The sequence below is a fragment of the Mastomys coucha genome, unplaced genomic scaffold (genome assembly GCF_008632895.1).
Source record: "Mastomys coucha isolate ucsf_1 unplaced genomic scaffold, UCSF_Mcou_1 pScaffold20, whole genome shotgun sequence".
Classification (NCBI taxonomy): domain Eukaryota; kingdom Metazoa; phylum Chordata; class Mammalia; order Rodentia; family Muridae; genus Mastomys; species Mastomys coucha.
The window spans coordinates 127,055,708-127,061,785 of record NW_022196903.1 but is presented as its reverse complement, the minus strand read 5'-3'; positions in this window follow the sequence as shown (position 1 = coordinate 127,061,785).

The following is a 6,078-nucleotide window of genomic DNA, read 5'->3' as shown; positions in this document are numbered from 1 at the left end:
CTGGGAAAGAAGAAATTTACATGTAAATAAAGAAAATATCTAAAAAAAAAAAAGAAAAGAAAACATGTTGGAGCTGGAAAATGGGAAGGCATTTTATAAACCATTGTCTTTTGGATGTGGACATGACGTAACTGTTGCAACCACAAACACAGTCACAGTGGTTACTTATATGATTCCTTTAAGACTAAGCCCATCAAAATTCCACGAGGAGCCTGGTAAGCTGGTCTTTTTGAGGAGCTAGATATCGCAAGTTAATGGTAACAACAGCAGTAGTGAGAGTGAGATTTATTCCTCAGTGGCATAGCTGCTAAATAATTTTTGTGACTTAACTAAATAGTATCCTAGATACAACTCTAAAAACAACTACAATTAAAGACAGGCAGATACAAAAACCAGTGACACGTGGAATGAGGTGATTTCAGAAGAAGGGATTAAGCAGGAGATGGAAGAAGATAAATGAATCCTGGGAAGGAAAGAATATCACACCTGCCAGTAATTTATTTGTATTGGTGTTAAAAAATGAAAAAGGTGCTTCTGGGTGTGGGGGCGTAAATCTGCAACCTTGGCCTCCAGAGGTGTGGCAGGTGGGTCTCAGTCCAGTCCATCCAAGACTCTACCTCTCACTAGTCTCTGTCTGAAAAAAGAAAAGAAAAATGAAAGAAAGATGAAACCCTGTATCTGACTTTTTAAATGGTCCAAAAGAAAAATTCTAAAATTAATTTGGGGAACTTTATTGTTTACAGTATTTATCATCTTTCTTTTGTTTCCCCCCTGAAAGTACAGTTTAGCATTCGCAAACTAAAAATAACAGGTCAAGGATTTTTTTGAGATAAAGTGAAAAAGTGGTTGAAGAAAATAAATGCATGATTTCTCAGTGAATAAAGTTGTCGCTGTCATACATTAAATAGGCAAAGTTACATGCTGGTATTTAGAAAACAGCTCATATATGAAAAAACATGTTGCATTAATCTGTTTTAAATCAGATCATTTTTTATAGTTTTATGTAGGGTGGTGGTTTATTTTTCTTCTTAGGGATAGTTTACAATAGTAAGAACTGTCCCTTATATTAGTGAGTTATGTATTACAAATTGAAACTGTAAATTGTGAACACTGGAAAGCACCATTGTGACATAAACGTCGCAGTAATATATTTAAAATGAATGTAAATGGAAGTTAAAATTACATTACTGTGAAACTTACTTTCCAACTGTCAGATTTGTGTTAGTGGGTAATTCTTAAGAGCTTTAAAAACACTGCATAATCTGTCTAACCCAGAATTATTATTTCTTTGTAACTTATGATTCAGCTTGGAGAGCGCTTTTGATTTGGCGGATTGATAACATGGCATAATATATTTATTTAGTTGGAAACAGTTATTTCTACATACTACAAAAATATCTGCTAGATGAAACATACAATAAAACTACCTGTACTAAAAAAAAATCACACATCATATAAACTTATGCTTATATTAGGCTTATTAACATTGATCTTATAGCAATAATAAAAAATGAGAAAATTATATGTTTCATAGATAGCTGAAAATCTTTAAACAGGTTAAGCTCAAGAAGTTAACTACAAAACAGAGGAAAACATGGCCATGTACACTGTATTTAGTCTTGTTAAACCATGAGAACCTTAGAGCCCCATAAAGTTTTAAGAGATGAGGAATATTTATTTATGGCTTATTTTTACCAGCAAATCTCCACAGACTTCTGTTTTTCCATTCATCATAGATTTTCTTCTTTAGGGTGTTTATTGACTCATTGAAAACTATATAGGCACTTTCTGGCTAGCATCAGCTGTCACCTTATCCTGATCCAGAATTATTCATCAGAGCGTCAGTTGGGCTTTTGCCTTGATCAGACTGATGTGTAGGGATGTCTGTGGGATATTTTCTTCATGGACAGTTTATACAAGAATGCCCATGCTAATGTGGACAATGCCATTACTGAGTAGGTAAGCCTGGGCTATGTAAAAAATGGTAGCTAAATGTGAGCCTGAGGACAAGCTAGTAAACAAAATTCCTTCATGATGTCTGCCTCAGTTCCTTCTTCAGTTTCTGCCTTGCCTCCTCTCAGTGATGGACTGTGACCTGGGAGTGTAAGCCAAATAAACCTTTTTCTCCCCAAGTTTCTTCCATCTCTGTGCTTCTCACAGCAGAAGGAAACACACGCTAGAACATGGTTTAGCATATTTTCTGTTTTTGTTTCCTTAGAGATACTTTAAAAAAAAATACATGGTCTGATTTAAGAAATGGGAAAGGTCATGTGAAACTACTCAAAGAATATATTTTAATATCTATAGAGCAAGAGATATGTACATGTTATAGCCTGGTGGTAGTTACATATATATCATGTAAAAACATTTAAGTCCTCAGATGACAAATATCAATCTATTTTTAGGTAATAATGGCAAAAGAAATCTAGAGCACCCCAATAGAAGACTTCTCTAAAAATTCAGATGAAATAACCAAAAGTAAGTGGGTAGTTCAAGACACGCATATCTAGTGATTCAAAAGGATCTACAGAATATAAAATTCAATGCACCATACTAAATGTTTCAATTCCCTGAAATATTTAATAGTTTTCAGGAAATAAGTGAAATTTTTGGGGGTAGAGAAGGTGATGGGATGAACTAAAGATGGCTTACAGAAAATAAAACTAGGTATCCACTAATAAAAATATTAACATTCCTGTTGGTATTTAGGAAAAGTAGAAGGGTATGAAATAAAAAACAAGGCAAACTTTTAAAGAAATTTTTTTACATAAATATAATATTTTGTTGCAATTGTTATACCTAGTAACAATCACCACACAGGTTGCCTGCACTAAACTCAATTTCATCAACTTGAAGCATATCTGACACACACTCTCTCATTCAGATTCTATATCCTGCTACCCAACTTCCAAGCTTGCTGAATCCAAAATATGCAAAAGTTAGGCAAAACCTGGTCTACAGAGTGAGTTCCACAACACCCTGGGCTATACAGAGAAACCCTGTCTCGAAAAACAAAAAAACAAAACAAAACAAAACAAAAAAAATTATGAAAAGACATATGTCTCCATTTGCATGAAACAAATGACAATTCAGCTTTTATTGCAATATCAACTATAAAAGCCTCTACCCTATTATGTTGAAATATGTTATACAAACAGGAGTTATTTTCAATTATCTTATAAATCATAATGCTTTTCCGTCAAAGCAATAGTTACCTGTTCTTTCAGGATGTTGTCACAGTTTCCCTGATGAACACTAGTCATACAGCATTAAAAAAAAAACCCTCACAAAGTTTACTCCACATTCCATAGTGTAAAAAGCCAGAGCTGACACCACATCCAGAAATCAGGTACTAGAGGAAATTTAGACCCACAAGGGAAAGTGGATTGTCCATTCCTACCCATGAACATACAGTAAGTTTTGTAGCTTGTCTGGAGCATAATTTTTACTCCAATATTTACAGAATATTCTTTTAGAAATGTTGTACATCAATTGCCTTGATAAAATTCATTGACTGAATCATTGTGTATCTTCTCAGATGAAACTATCTAAACTCTTGCCATCTTCAGAATTGGTTGGATTTATGAACTTTACTTTATGCTCATATATTTAGTTGTGTGACAATGTATGTGTTTTTGTGTGGTTGTTTGCATATGCATTCACCATTGCCATGGTGACCCAAGGCAGCATATCTACCTAGAGCTGTAGTAATAGGATACTGAGAGCCACAAGACATGGGTTCTGAGGAGCACACGTGTATCTTCTGCAAGAGCAGTAAGTATGTTTAATTGCTGAGATATCTCTTCAGCCTTACTTTGTGATTACTAATACAAAAATCTGTTTTATACTTGAAAAATAACAAGTACTTTTTCAGCATGTATATAATGAACATAAGACTCATAATAGGATGCTTTTTATATGTTTCAAATAATAGTTATTTTCTTATTTATATCTTAAGGATTTTACATAATTAATACTTCATGTTTTTCATGTTTCTTTATTTTTATGAAATTTTTATTTATGCATAGTATTTATATGTTTATTTTGATAAATTCTCCTTTTCCACTTTAATTTATACCTAAATCTAAATCTAACATTTAGATTTCACTATTTAAATCTTTAGCTCTTAAACGACAAGAAATTTCTATTCTAAATCACATATGGAGACATATATCTGATGAGGACAGTGCGTAATTAGTTATTATATTTGAGAATCATTCTTATTAACAAATTTAGTTTTTCTAGAAAATATTCTCTTCCCTACAGAGTAGAATTCAAACCTAAGATGTTCCCTACCTAGAGTGAAAGGCACTGCAGCAGAGCAAAGGAAATTTCAGGGTGAGAGTAGCCCTCTCTAGAGATCCATGCCTTTCTCTTTCTCTGAACCACTTGAAGCTTTATTACTCCCACACTCCCCTTCACTCCACTTGAACCCCTCATGTAATCATTTGTTTTTGATTTGTCTTCTTTTCAGTACTAAACGTTGGCACCTAAGCTAAGCTGAGCTAGAGTAAGGTGCCTTCTTGTGGAAACTCTATTGTTATACCTTTCCTCACTTCTTGGAAGTGTTATATAAATGTTGTCCATGGAGTTTTATTATTTTTTTATCATAAGGATATTATGTGCACTTTTATATATTGGATGTTCTGTCTTTACTCAGGATTGCTTAGGGTAATGGAGTTGGTACATAGGACATTCACAGTAAAATGGCCCATGTCATTCTCTGCCATTTGTTGAATTGATTAAAGGAATATTTATCCTGTTCACTGCTAGCATTTATACCATTTTTTCTTTTGTTATGTGTTGGCTGCTACAAATAATGACTATGTCTTTGTACTTACTTTTCACGCAACACAGAAACATGTTATCTTGATACACCTTATTAGGTCTTCTTCCACCCATAGGGAAGATGTTGGTGAGAGATGAAGGGGTGGGGTGGATACAATTTTGAACACTTTGGTAATTGTGGACCCATCAGTCTTATGGGGTAAAGGAGAGTCATCTGTGGAGGGTGAGTCTTGTCTAATGTTACCATAAGTAAATTTACAGTATTTTTCATGTGCAAAAGAAATACTCCAATGTTTACTAAGTATGTTTATTTCATAACATAAAGTGAATGGAAGGATTTTTTATTTTTCATAACGTAAAATGAATGGAAGGATTCTTTTATTACTTGTATGTTTTATAGTCCAGTTGTTGCCCCCATCCTGGTCCAACCTTCCATAGTTCCTCATCCCTTTCCTTCTCCCTGCAGTTTCCAAGAGACTGACCCCACTCACACCCACCCTTCCCAGGCCTCCCCACTCCCTGGTTCTTCAAGTCTCTCAAAGGTTAGGCATACCTTTTCTCACTAAGGCCAGACCAGGCAGTCCTCTGCTGTATATGAGTCGATGACAGACCAGCTCTTGTACACTTCCTAATCGGTGGCTCAGTGTATGATAGATCTCAAGGGTCTGGTTTAGTTGATACTGTTGTTATTTTATGGGGTAGCCCTCCTCCTCAGCTTCTGGGTCCCCGACTTCAGTGGTTGGGTGTAAGTATATACCTCTGTCCCTGTCAGCTGATTTTTGGGCCTCTAGGTGGACAGCCATGATAGGCTCCTGTCTGCAAACACATCATAGCATCAGTAATAGTGTCAGGCTGTGGGATATCCCCTGGAGCTGGATCCCAATTTGGGCAGATCACTGGACCTCTTTACCATCAGTTTCTTCTCAATTTTTGTTCCTGCAGTTCTTTCATACAGGAACAATTCTTGGTCAGAATTTTCTATTGTGGGATGGCAACTCCATCCATCTACTTGATGCCCTGTCTTTGTACTGGAGGTGAACTTTACAAGTTCCTTTTTCCCACTGTTGGGCATTTCATCTAAGGTCCCTCCCTTTGAGTCCTGAGAGTCTCTCACCTCTCAGATCTCTGGTACATTCTAGAGGGTCCTCCCCACCTGCCACCTCCTGAGGTTGCATATTTCCATTCATTCTGATGGCCCTCAGGGTTTCAGTCCTTTTCTCTCTGTCCCCCACCCCACTCCCAATACCTGATCATATTCCACCCTTCCCCTCTCTGTCCCCTCTTCCATCC